At 39.8% G+C, this 14,002-nt stretch overlaps 1 non-coding gene across 1 annotated transcript; it reads right to left on the bottom strand.

The window, feature by feature from the left end:
* Positions 1-296: 296 nt before the first annotated feature.
* On the bottom strand, positions 297-404 carry LOC112738507 (small nucleolar RNA R71). The gene has a single exon (XR_003169464.1). It is a non-coding gene; the product is annotated as a small nucleolar RNA R71 (small nucleolar RNA).
* Positions 405-14,002: the final 13,598 nt, after the last annotated feature.

The raw sequence follows: 14,002 nt of genomic DNA, 5'->3' as shown, positions 1-14,002 counted from the left end.
GAGCAAACAATTTTGAGCTGAAACCTCAATTGGTTTCTTTGATGCAGCAGAACTGCAAGTTCCATGGACTTCCATCTGAAGATCCTTTTCAGTTCTTAACTAAATTCTTGCAGATCTGTGATACTGTTAAGACTAATGGAGTAGATTCTGAAGTCTACAGGCTCATACTTTTTCCTTTTGCTGTAAGAGACAGAGCTAGAGTGTGGTTGGACTCTCAACCCAAAGATAGCCTGAACTCTTAGGATAAGCTGGTCACGGCTTTCTTAGCCAAGTTCTTTCCTTCTCAAAAGCTTAGTAAGCTTAGAGTGGATGTTCAAACCTTCAAACAGAAGGAAGGTGAATCCCTCTATGAAGCTTGGGAGAGATACAAGCAACTGACCAAAAAGTGTCCTTCTGACATGCTTTCAGAATGGACCATCCTGGATATATTCTATGATGGTCTGTCTGAATTAGCTAAGATGTCATTGGATACTTCTATAGGTGGATCCATTCACATAAAGAAAATGCCTACAGAAGCTCAAGAACTCATTGACATGGTTGCTAATAACCAGTTCATGTACACTTCTGAGAGGAATCCTGTGAGTAATGGGACGCCTCAGAAGAAGGGAGTTCTTGAAATTGATACTCTGAATGCCATATTGGCTCAGAACAAAATATTGACTCAGCAAGTCAATATGATTTCTCAGAGTCTGAATGGAATGCAAGCTGCATCCAACTGTACTCAAGAGGCATCTTCTGAAGAAGAAGCTTATGATCCTGAGAACCCTGCAATAGCAGAGGTAAATTATATGGGTGAACCATATGGAAACACCTATAATCCCTCATGGAGAAATCACCCAAATCTCTCATGGAAGGATCATCAAAAGCCTCAACAAGGCTTTAATAATGGTGGAAGAAACAGGTTTAACAATAGCAAACCTTTTCCATCATCCACTCAGCAACAGACAGAGAACTCTGAACAAAATACCTCTAATTTAGCAAACTTAGTCTCTGATCTATCTAAGGCCACTGTGAATTTCATGAATGAAACAAGGTCCTCCATTAGAAATTTGGAAGCACAAGTGGCCCAGCTGAGTAAAAGGATCAATGAAATCCCTCCTAGTACTCTCCCAAGCAATACAGAAGAGAATCCAAAAGAAGAGTGCAAGGCCATTGAATTAATTACCATGGCCGAACCTGTAAGGGAGGTTAAGGACGTGAATCTCAGTGAGGAAGACCTCCTGGGACGTCCAGTGTTCAATAAGGAGTTTTCCTTTGAGGAACCAAAGGACTCTGAGGCTCATCTAGAGACCATAGAGATTCCTTGAACCTCCTTACGCCGTTCATGAGCTCTGATGAGTATTCTTCTTCTGAAGAGAATGAGGATGTTACTGAAGAGTAAGTTGCCAAGTTCCTTGGTGCAATCATGAAGCTGAATGCCAATTTATTTGGTAATGAGACTTGGGGAGATGAACCTCCCCTGTTCACCAATGAACTGAATGCATTGGATCAACTGATATTGCCTCAGAAGAAACAGGATCCTGGAAAGTTCCTGATACCTTGTACCATAGGCACCATGACCTTTGAGAAGGCTCTATGTGACCTGGGGCCAGGAATAAACCTCATGCCACTCTCTGTAATGGAGAAACTGGGAATCTTTGAGGTACAAGCTGCTAAAATCTCATTAGAGATGGCAGAGAATTCCAGAAAATAGGCTTATGGACAAGTAGAGGACATATTAGTAAAGGTTGAAGGCCTTTACATCCCTGCTGATTTCATAATCCTAGATACTGGGAAGGATGAGGATGAATCCATCATCCTTGGAAGACCCTTCCTAGCCACAGCAAGAGCTGTGATTGATGTTAACAGAGGTGAACTAGTCCTTCAATTGAATGAGGACTCCCTTGAGTTTAAAACTCAAGGACATCCCTCTGTAAACATGGAAAAGAGGCACAGTAAGCTTCTCTCAAAATAGAGTCAACTAGAGCCCCCACAGTCAAACTCTAAGTTTGGTGTTGGGAGGCCACAACCAAACTCTAAGTTTGGTGTTGAACTCCCATATCCAAACTCTAAGTTTGGTGTTGGAGAGTCTCAACAATGCTCTGAACATCTGTGAGGCTCCATGAGAGCCCACTGTCAAGCTATTGACATTAAAGAAGCGCTTGTTGGGAGGCAACCCAATTTTTATTTATCTAATTCTATTTTATTTTTATTGTTCTTTCATGTTTTATTAGGTTCATGATCATGTGGAGTCACAAAATAAATATAAAAATTGAAAACAGAATCAAAAACAGCAGAAGAAAAATCACACCCTGGAGGAGGATCTGACTGGCGTTTAAACGCCAGTAAGGAGCATCTGGCTGGCATTCAACGCCAGAACAGAGCATGTTTCTGGCGTTGAATGCCAGAAACAAGTAGCATCCTGGCGTTCAGATGCCAGAAATGCACAGTGAGGAAAGCTGGCGCTGAACGCCAGAAACAAGCATAGAACTGGCGTTCAATGCCAGAAATATGCTGCATCTGGGCGCTGAACGCCCAGAACAAGCATCAATTCAGCGTTTAAACGCCAGAATTGCATGCAAAGGCATTTTACATGCCTAATTGGTGCAGGGATGTAAATCCTTGACACCTCAGGATCTGTGGACCTCACAGGATCCCCACCTACCTCACCCTTTCTCTCTCCATTCATGGTCATCCCTTCTGTTTTCCATTTACCACTCACATCCATACACCTACCTACCTTCAAAATTCAACATCTCTTTCCCACCCAATCCCACCCATATGGCCGAATACACACATCCCTCCATCTCCTCCATATCTTCTTCTTCTTCTTCTATTCTTTCTTCTTTTGCTCGAGGGCGAGCAACATTCTAAGTTTGGTGTGGTAAAAGCATAGCTTTTTTGTTTTTCCATAACCATTAATGGCACCTCAAGAAAGAGGAAAGGGAAGACAATTGCTTCCACCTCTGAGCCATGGGAGATGGAAAGATTCATCTCACAAGTCTATCACTAAAAAAAGGATGGAGCAAACAAGAGATCACATTCATGGATCTCAAGAAACACATAAGGAAGCTCATCATCAAGAAATCCCTGAGATACCTCAAGGGATGCACCTTCCTCCACAAAATTTTTGGGAGCAAATCAATACCTCCCTAGGAGAATTAAGTTCCAACATGGGACAATTAAGGGTGGAACATCAAGAGCACTCCATCATCCTTCATGAAATTAGAGAAGATCAAAAAGCAATGAGGGAGGAGCAACAAAGACAAGGAAGAGACATAGAAGAGCTCAAGGACATCATTGGTTCCTCAAGAAGGAAACGCCACCATCACTAAGGTGGACTCATTCCTTGTTCTTACATTCTCTGTTTTTCGTTTTCTATGTTAAGTGCTTATCTAAGTTTGTGTCTTATTACATGATCATTAGTATTTAGTAACTATGTCTTAAAGTTATGAATGTCCTATGAATCCATCACCTCTCTTAAAAGAAAAAAATGTTTTAATTCAAAAAACAAGAAGTACATGAGTTTCGAATTTATCCTTGAACTTAGTTTAATTATATTGATGTGGTGACAATGCTTCTTGTTTTCTGAATGAATGCTTGAACAGTGCATATGTCTTTTGAAGTTGTTGTTTATGAATGTTAAATATGTTGGCTCTTGAAAGAATGATGACAAGGAGACATGTTATTTGATAATCTAAAAAATCATAAAAATGATTCTTGAAGCAAGAAAAAGCAGCAAAGAACAAAGCTTGCAGAAAAAAAAATTTATAGCAAAAAAAAAAATAGAAAGAAAAAGAAAAAGCAAGCAGAAAAATCCAAAGCTCTTAAAACCAAAAGGCAAGAGCAAAAAGCCAATAGCCCTTAAAACCAAAAGGCAAGGGTAAATAAAAAGGATCCCAAGGCTTTGAGCATCAGTGGATAGGAGGGCCTAAAGGAATAAAATCCTAGCCTAAGCGGCTAAACCAAGCTGTCACTAACCATGTGCTTGTGGTGTGAAGGTGTCAAGTGAAAACTTGAGACTGAGCGGTTAAAGTCAAGGTCCAAAGCAAAAGAAGAGTGTGCTTAAGAACTCTGGACACCTCTAATTGGGGACTTTAGCAAAGTTGAGTCACAATCTGAAAAGGTTCACCCAATTATGTGTCTGTGGCATTTATGTATCCGGTGGTAATACTGGAAAACAAAGTGCTTAGGGCCACGGCCAAGACTCATAAAGTAGCTGTGTTCAAGAATCAACATAATGAACTAGGAGAATCAATAACACTATCTGAACTCTGAGTTCCTATAGATGCCAATCATTCTGAACCTCAATGGATAAAGTGAGATGCCAAAACTATTCAAGAGGCAAAAAGCTACAAGTCCCGCTCATCTGATTGGAGCTATGTTTTATTGATAGTTTGGAATTTATAGTATATTCTCTTCTTTTTATCTTATTTGATTTTCAGTTGCTTGGGGACAAGCAACAATTTAAGTTTGGTGTTGTGATGAGCGGATAATTTGTACACTTTTTGGCATTGTTTTTAGTATATTTTTAGTAGAATCTAGTTACTTTTAGGGATGTTTTCATTAGTTTTTATGTTAAATTCACATTTCTGGACTTTACTATGAGTTTGTGTGTTTTTATGTGATTTCAGGTATTTTCTGGCTGAAATTGAGGGACTTGAGCAAAAATCAAATTCAGAGGTTGAAGAAGGACTGCTGATGCTGTTGGATTCTGACCCCCTGCACTCAAAATGGATTTTCTGGAGCTACAGAACTCAAAATGGTGCGCTTCCAATTGCGTTGGAAAGTAGACATCCAGGGCTTTCCAGCAATATATAATAGTTCATACTTAGGCCGAGTTTAGATGATGCAAAAGGGCGTTGAACGCCAGTTCTATGCTGCTATCTGGAGTTAAACGCCAGAAACACATCACGAACCAGAGTTGAACGCCAAAAACACGTTACAACTTGGTGTTCAACTCTAAAAGAAGCCTCTGCACGTGGAAATCTAAAGCTCAGCCCAAGCACACACCAAGTGGATCCCGGAAGTGGATTTATGCATCAATTACTTACTTTTGTAAACCCTAGTAACTAGTTTAGTATAAATAGGACTTTTTACTATTGTATTAGTCATCTTGGGACGTCTGGTTCTTAGATCATGGGGGCTGGCCATTCGGCCATGCCTGAACCTTTCACTTATGTATTTTTTACGGTAGAGTTTCTACACTCCATAGATTAAGGTGTGGAGCTCTGCTGTTCCTCATGAATTAATGCAAAGTACTACTATTTTTCTATTCAATTCAACTGATTCCGCTTCTAAGATATTCATTCGCACTTCAATATGAATGTGATGAACGTGACAATCATCATCATTCTCCCACGAACGCATGCCTGACAACCACTTCCGTTCCACCTTAGATTGGATGAGTATCTCTTGGATCTCTTAATCAGAATCTTCGTGGTATAAGCTAGATTGATGGCGGCATTCATGAGAATTCGGAAAGTCTAAACCTTGTCTGTGGTATTCCGAGTAGGGTTCTGGGATTGAATGACTGTGACGAACTTCAAACTCGCGAGTGCTGGACGTAGTGATAGACGCAAAAGGAGAGTGAATCCTATTCCAGTATGATCGAGAACCTCAGATGATTAGCCGTGCTGTGACAGAGCATTTGGACCATTTTCACAAGAGGATAGGATGCAGCCATTGACCACGGTGATGCCTCCAGATGATTAGCCATGCAGTGACAGCGCATCAGACCATTTTCCAGAGAGGATGAAAAGTAGCCATTGACAATGGTGATGTCCTTACATAAAGCCAGCCATAGAAAGGAGTAGGATTGATTGGATGAAGACAGCAGGAAAGCAGAAGTTCAGAGGAACGAACGCATCTCTATAAGCTTATATGAAATTCTCACCAACGATATACATAAGTATTTCTATCTTTATTTTTTCTGTCTATCTATTATTTATATTCGAAAACTCCATAATCAATTATTATCCGCCTGACTGAGATCTACAAGATGACCATAGCTTGCTTCATACCAACAATCTCCGTGGGATCGACCCTTACTCACGTAAGGTTTATTACTTGGACGACCCAGTGCACTTGCTGGTTAGTTGTATCGAAGTTGTGAATGAAAAATGATTTATTAAGACGTGCGTACAGAGTTTTTGGCGCCGTTTCCTGAGATCACAATTTCGTGCACCAATTTGTTGCCTCAAATCCGGTTATGCTTTTAGGTGTTCTTTTTGCACTTTTCCTCCTAAAACACATCAAGAACAACTTTGAATCCATAAAACCTCAACTGATCAAACCTTAATCAACATGTTAGGAAGGGATTCTTAATCTTAATATGTTGGGAATTGAAGATTCTTGGCTCACAAGTCAAGCTAAGCAAGAGATCTAAGGAAGAACATTAAGATAATACATGTTTAGCATGGTTTTCCTTGAAAACCAAATTGAAGAGGGAGGGAGACAGCCATCTCACCTAATTTCCAATCTTGAAAAGTTACATGGTTATGTAGAGGAAGAAGAGAGGATTATTTTGGTGTAATCGGAGTTTTGATTTGAGTTTTAGTTCAGAAGAAATTAAGCTTTGAATATTAGGAACCAAGAACTTTTCTCTCTTTTCTTTCTCTCTTATTTTCGGCCATGCAAGGTGAAAATGAGCAGCTTGGAGTGTATTAGGGGTGAGGGAAAAATGTGCTTGATGATGATTGGCTAGTTTGGGAGGTGGTTGAAAAATATCTCAGGTGTATAATTACTAAAACTAGATGTATTAGAACATACACTTAACAACACTTCTAGAGATTAATATCTGAGCTACTAGTATAAATGACACTAGTAACATGATTAACATGAGAATAGAAGATATATTATGAGGCATTAGCGTTGCTAAAGTCATCAGAGAGTGCTGGTGTTAACCTGCACCAGTAGATTGTGAACCCGATTAAACCGACCTCCTATTTTTAGCTAAAACAGATCAAATAATATTATAATATTATTCAAGCATATCTAATATTAATATAATAATAATATCATATTACTATTTCTATTCCCTCATGAATTGAGTCCGGTTCATCAAACTGAGACTAATTACGAAAACCAAAACGAAGACTCCTAACCGATACGGCTTAAAAACTAGGTTCTTCGTGACTGTGTCGTCAAGCTTGTCTCAAAAGAAGTTCTTGCTTAATGATGACATAATGACAATGAGGATTGAGATACTTGATGATACAATAGAGGTGTTTCCTTCACTGATCTTCCGGAGAACTCCTTGTCTTCAGAAAAGATCTTGCGTACTCGAAAACTAGGTTGTTACAATAGTTATCTTGCTAGGCTTAGTCAGGAAAATAGTAAAAAAGGTGGTTGTTGGTGTAAATGCAAAAGTAGTAAAAAAAAGCAAGTAGATAAAGCAAATAAATAGGTTTAGAGTAAAACAATGTTGAGAAAACAGTTAAGGTCTCGAAGATGTTTATTCTTCCGGATTAAAATGTATTACCAACCAATTTAACAATGAGTGATTCATTCTATGGCAAACCATAGGTGATTAAACCCTAATCTCTTAGCGATTTAATCTCTTCTAATCCTCATCTCTCGTGGTCATTCAACTCAGATCAGAGGGTGAAGTTTAGAAAACTATTTTAACGCCACAAAAACCTCAATTACCTAAAGCTAACAGGATTTTATATCACTTATCCAATTAGTTCATGTAATTAGCAGTTTAGGAGGAGTGTTTTCAAGCTGTATCTCAAGCGAGATAACTCTCTCGAGAATCACAAGAGCTCATATAGAATAAGGGTCATACTCTCGTTCTACCCAGATTCATAAGATTAAGAACGAAAACAACACCTTAGAATTGAATCAAACATTAACTAAAATAGAAAAATAATAATCTTAATCCATAGAAATAAACAGAGCTCCTAACCTTAACCAGGAGGTTTAGTTGCTCATAACTTTACAGAGAAAATAGGTTTTGAAAAGTGCAGAAGGAAGAAGGTTTCTCTAAACCTAATGTATCTTCTCCTTTAAATACTAACCTAATAATAAAGGTTAAACCTAAAATATATTACTTAAAAATAAAAATTACAAAGATAAAATAAGATAAGCCAAAGAGGTGCTAAATCCACTTGGATACCCAATTGGTGAGTGGCTCGGACAGTAAGCTGGCGTTCAATGCCAGGATTGAGCGTTGCGCGCTTCTAACTTCATGCCCCCTTGCTGGTGTTGAACGCCAGGTTGGGCGTTCAATGCCCAAGAGGGAGCTGACAGCTTTTTTGTTTCTCGCTCCAGGTTTCTCCAAACTACTTTGAATTTCACCTAAAATCATAAAAACACAAGAAAAACTCAAAGTATCATCCAAAGATGAATTTTGCACTAAAATCAAGTAAAAGTAAATAAAATCTAACTAAAAACAATATAAAATTAACTAGAAAAAGGGTATAAGATGCTCACGCATGACGCCGCAGGGCAGATCTCTTCCCATTTTATAGTCCTAATCTTAGTTGATGCAAAAGTTAAATTAAAACCTAATAGTATATTTTCTAATTATTTATTTGATTTAAAAATCAAATAAATCATTGATGCTGGTTACTAGGAGGATGTAGGGACCATTTGTTGATTCGCTGCCGATGCTAAACACCAGTGATATGGCGTTTAGCATCACCCATCCCGAGAGAAATAGCGTGGATTCCTAGATCAACGCTAAACGCCGGTGATATGGCATTTAGCGCCATGGTGGCAGAGGGAAATGGTAAGCTTTTGGTGTCTGGTGGTAAACACTGGTGATTTGACGTTTAGCGCCACCTTGCCCGAGAGGAATGGTGAGTTTTAGGGGTCCGACGCTAAATGCCGGTGATGTGGCATTTAGCGCCAGCATGGTAGGGGGTAATTCCTTGCTTTGCTTCTTCATGAATTATGCCCAATCTTTACCTAAATGCTACCTGAAATCCACAAAAGGCCATAACAACTCAAAGTAGCATTTACGAAGGTATAATACACCAAATTCCTCTAACAAATCAACAAATCACTATGTAAATCAATAAGAAAAGATACATATAATGCTCATGCATCACAATAGAAAACTTAAAGTGTTGCTTGTCTTCAAGCAACTCAAATAGCAGAAGACTGAAGTGGGTTTGATTAAAAGCTTAATTCTCATTGAAGTTCCTGTTTGTCTTATGAGTAGGGCTTAGCAACACGGTGATCGTGAGTGCTTCCTTACTTTTCACTGCTCATTGAAAACTTAGAAATGCCAATATCTTAGCAGAGCTAGAACTCGGGTGATGTTATGAAATCTCACTTGTTTTAAGCCTTGATTGATCTTTAAATCCTCTGGTTTAAAACAAAAAGAGCTTATGCTGTTTGACAACTCTTAGTTCTCTGTCTCAAGGCGACTCTTGATAGTGAGTGTTCGATCGATAATCTCAAACCAGTTGGTCCAAGTTAGCGGGTGATGAGGCACCCCGCAGATCTATTTGCTCAAGCCTCTCCTTGGCACGATTGCACCATAAGTATATAGCTGAAGCTTTAGATTCCCAACCATCGATTTCCAGAGCCTCTTTGGACTGCTAACTGTCTTGTTTCAAGGTGGCTCATATAACGGGTTTTCGATCGATAATCCCAGACCAGTTAGTCCAAGTTACCAGGTGATGAAGCACCCCTCGGATCTAATCACCCAAGCAGTCCCTTGGACAATAAACACCACAGGCACATAATTGGGTCTCAGCCATTGAAGCTCAGAGCTTTGTAAATTTATTTTCTTTTTTATTTTTTCATCATTCTTTTTCTTTTTCTTGCTATTTCTCTTTCTCTCTTTCCTTGTTCAATTCTTTATATTCAAGGGCCAATCTCTTATTTATTTTGGAAATTTCATAACAGTGCTCTAAGTCTCTGTTCATCAAGAATCAACGTTCCTCTTTTTTCCAAGGAGCATTCATACATCATTTTTTTATGCAATCATAATCACAAGTAAATATCACCACGTGAGTTCTTGACAAGACATTTGTAAAATAAACTTCAGCTTCTAATGCATTAACACCACTTTACTCTATTTTTTTTTTGAAAAATGCTTCAAGAGTGATACATGAAGCATCATTAAAAAGAAAACTAACTAAAAACTAAAAAGACTAGAAATCATGCAAATGACAAAAATTTAAATAAACAACAGAAGCATAAACATAATGATAAAGGAAAGGGAAAATAAATATGAAAAAAACTCAACCACCTCAGTCATCATGGTGGCCATCCCCTTGTCAGGTCGTGCTCTATGTGAATCTCTCAGTCTCCCTATCTCTTGTCTCACTTGAAAAAGCTCAAGGCGCTGATTCTCTTGTTCAGTTATAATCTGATTAAGGAGGACACCGTGACTATCTTGGTTCACCCTCATTTGCTCAAGAGATGCGGTTAATTATTGCTAATACTCTTGTGGTGTAAAATAGTATCCTTGAGGCATGAGGGATTATTCTTATTGAGGTGGATGGGCTTGTGGAGCTTCTTCCTCGGCTTGGCCTCCTCTCTAAACTTTTTCATATTCCCTTGTATGCTCTATGGTTTTCTTAGAGATTGGCCTCTAAATAGGGATGGGAAAGTCATTCTCCAAGTTCACCCTGGTGGCTTCATAGAGGCGATGAATGAGGTGAGAAAAGGCTAACTTAGTATGACAAGAAGGGTTGGAGGCAATGTTATATATTTGTTAGGGAATGATCTCAGCCACATCTACCTCATACCCTATCAAGATGCAATGAATCATGATGGCCTTGTCCACAGTGACCTCAGAACGATTGCTTGTTGAAATAATGGATCGTTGGATGAACTCCAACCATCCTCTTGCCACTGGCTCGAGGTTGCTCTGCCCCAATTGGTTCGGATAGCCGTCCACATCCATTCTCCACTGAGCTCCCGAGAGATAAATATCCTAAACCACTTGCTCATACCTCCGATCCCGGCTCATCCTCTCATCATAAGCATCTAACCATGGAGGGTTATTCGGAGGTGGTAAGTGGAGCATCTCCCTCACACTCCTTGAACTAAAGTCAAGGACTTTTCCTCGCACAAAGATGCGGTGGTCCTTCATATTCACACCACGGACATTTTTATATGTGATCCAAGCATTTCTATAGAACTCTTGGCCCTTCAGTTGGCCCACCTCGGTATACGGGTTGGTCAGAAATTCCCATCCCCTCTGAGTAATTTGGTTCCGGATCTCTGGATACTCATCTGGCTTGAGATCAAACTTAATCTTCGGAATCACTTTTCTCTTGCTCGTAAGCTCGAAAAAGTATTTCTCATGTAGCTTGGAGCGGAACCGTCTTTCATCAAAGGAACCGATCATCGGCTCCTTGTCCTTTCTCTTTTTTGAGGATTCACTTCCCTTGGGTTCCATTGATAATGAAAAATGAAGAGTGTGCTCAACAACACCAAACTTGAAGGGTTTCTGCTCTCTAAGAAATAGAAAATAGAGAAAAAGAGCAAGAAAAGAAAAGAAGAAAGGGAAAAGTGGAGGAGGGGGCTGCCGTGCATGAAGAAGAAAGAATGGGGAGTGGCGTTGGTGGCTTAAAAATTTGAAAAGGAAGGTGGTGTTTTGGTGAGTGAGGGAGAGAGAGAGTGTAATGTTGTCGTTGTTGAGTTTGGGGATTATATGAAGAGGGTTGGTGCACGAAATCACAATCACACTTTTGCAATTCCGCACAACTAACCAGCAAGTGCACTGGGTCGTCCAAGTAATACCTTACGTGAGTAAGGGTCGATCCCACGGAGATTGTCGGCTTGAAGCAAGCTATGGTTATCTTGTAACTCTTAGTTAAGATATCAATAATTCTCAGATTTAATTGTAAAAAGTAAAAGAACATGAAATAAATACTTGTTTTGCAGTAATGGAGAATAGGTTGAGGTTTTGGAGATGCTCTATCTTCTGAATCTCTGCTTTTCTACTGTCTTCTTCTTCATGCACGCAAGGCTCCTTCCATGGGAAGCTGTATGTTGGTGGATCACTGTTGTCAATGGTTACCATCCGTCCTCTCAGTGAAAATGGTCCAAATGCGCTGTCACCGCACGGCTAATCATCTGTCGGTTCTCACTCATGTTGGAATAGGATCCATTGATCCTTTTGCGTCTGTCACTATGCCCAACACTCGTGAGTTTGAAGCTTGTCACAGTCATCCCTTCCCAGATCCTACTCAGAATACCACAGACAAGGTTTAGACTTTCCGGATCTCAGGAATGGCCGCCAATAATTCTAGCCTATACCACGAAGGTTCTAATCTTAGATTAGAAACCAAAGAGATATGCACTCAAGCTATTGCAGATAGAACGGAGGTGGTTGTCAGGCACGCGTTCATAGGTGAGAATAATGATGAGTGTCACGGATCATCACATTCATCAAGTTGAAGTGCGAGTGAATATCTTAGAATAGAAACAAGCGTGATAGAATGGAAAACAGTAGTAATTGCATTAATTCATCGAGACACAGCAGAGCTCCTCACCCCTAACCATGGGGTTTAGAGACTCATGCCGTAGAGAATATAATATGAAATGTGTGAAGTGTCATGAGGTATCCAAATATAATAGCAAAAGGTCCTATTTATAGAAAACTAGTAGCCTAGGGTTTACAGAAATGAGTAAATGATGCAGAATCCACTTCTGGACCCACTTGGTGTGTGCTTGGGCTGAGCATTGAAGCTTTCACATGTAGAGTCTTTTCTTGGAGTTAAACACCAGCTTTTGAGCCAGTTTGGGCGTTTAACTCTAGCTTTTATGCCAGTTCTGGCATTTTGACGTCAGAATTTTTATTCTGACTTGGAACGCCAGTTTGGGCCATCAAATCTCGGGCAAATTATGGACTATTATATATTTTTGAAAAGCCCAGGATTTCTACTTTCCAACGCAATTGAGAGCACGCCAATTGGGCTTCTGTAGCTCCAGAAAATTCACTTCGAGTGCAGGTAAGTCAGAATCCAACAGCATCTATAGTCCTTTTTCAGCCTCTGAATTAGATTTTTGCTCAGGTCCCTCAATTTCAGCCAGAAAATACCTGAAATCACAGAAAAACATACAAACTCAAAGTAAAGTCTAGAAATGTGTTTTTTGAACAAAAACTAATAAAAATATAATAAAAACTAACTAAAATATACTAAAAACATACTAAAAATAATGCCAAAAAGCGTATAAATTATCCGCTCATCAAGGGTATATGTAAAGGGGTATATATAGGAGGGAAGAAGGAAAATAAAATAAAAGGGATTGGGAAAAAAGGCGGGTTACACGAAAAGGGCGATTATGGTGGGTTCATGGGAGTAGTTGGGGTTTATTGGGAAGGGAAAAGATTTGGGAAAGAGGGTTTTGATTGGATGGAGGAGGGATAGGAAGAAAGGAATGAGGAAAAAGGGGAGGAGATATGGGAAAAGGAGAGAGAATCAGGGGAATGGGGTTTAAGTTTGAATTCAAAAAGGGGAGGGGGAGGTGCAGCACAGCTGGCGCTAAACACTGGTGATGTGGCGTTTAGCGATGCCCCTCCCGAAAACATCAAACTCGTGTATTGTGTTACTGGCACTAAACGCCAGCTCGTCCTTCCTTTTTTTTTTTAATAGCTCCTAGCACTAGACGCCAACATGGCAGTGACAAACTCCTCATGTGTCATCAAGGTGATTCTAAACGCCGGTTCCTGGCGCCAAACGTTATGGTTGCAGAAGTAAATCCCCTATGCGTCGTTTAACTGGCGCTAGACGCCAAGAAGCGGCGCTAGACGCCAAGGTGCTAGAAAGCTCCTCCTCTTGCCTCTCTTACCTGGCGCTAAACGCCAAGTCCAGACGCCAAATGCCGTGGCATCAGAATGCAATTTCAGCTTCCAATCATTCCTCGGTCCGTTCCGAGCTTCCCTGTTTTTGTTTCCATCAACATGCATGAATCAAATAAAGATAAAAATAAAGAAAACTACAAACTACAAAAACAAGACAATTAAGAACTGAAATCAAAGGATACTAAAGATTGGGTTACCTCCCAACAAGTGTTTCTTTAACGTCACTAGCTTGATGGTTCGCTTTCA

Source organism: Arachis hypogaea, chromosome 13 (assembly GCF_003086295.3).
Source record: "Arachis hypogaea cultivar Tifrunner chromosome 13, arahy.Tifrunner.gnm2.J5K5, whole genome shotgun sequence".
NCBI classification, from domain to species: domain Eukaryota; kingdom Viridiplantae; phylum Streptophyta; class Magnoliopsida; order Fabales; family Fabaceae; genus Arachis; species Arachis hypogaea.
This window is presented reverse-complemented; position numbering and strand designations above follow the sequence as displayed.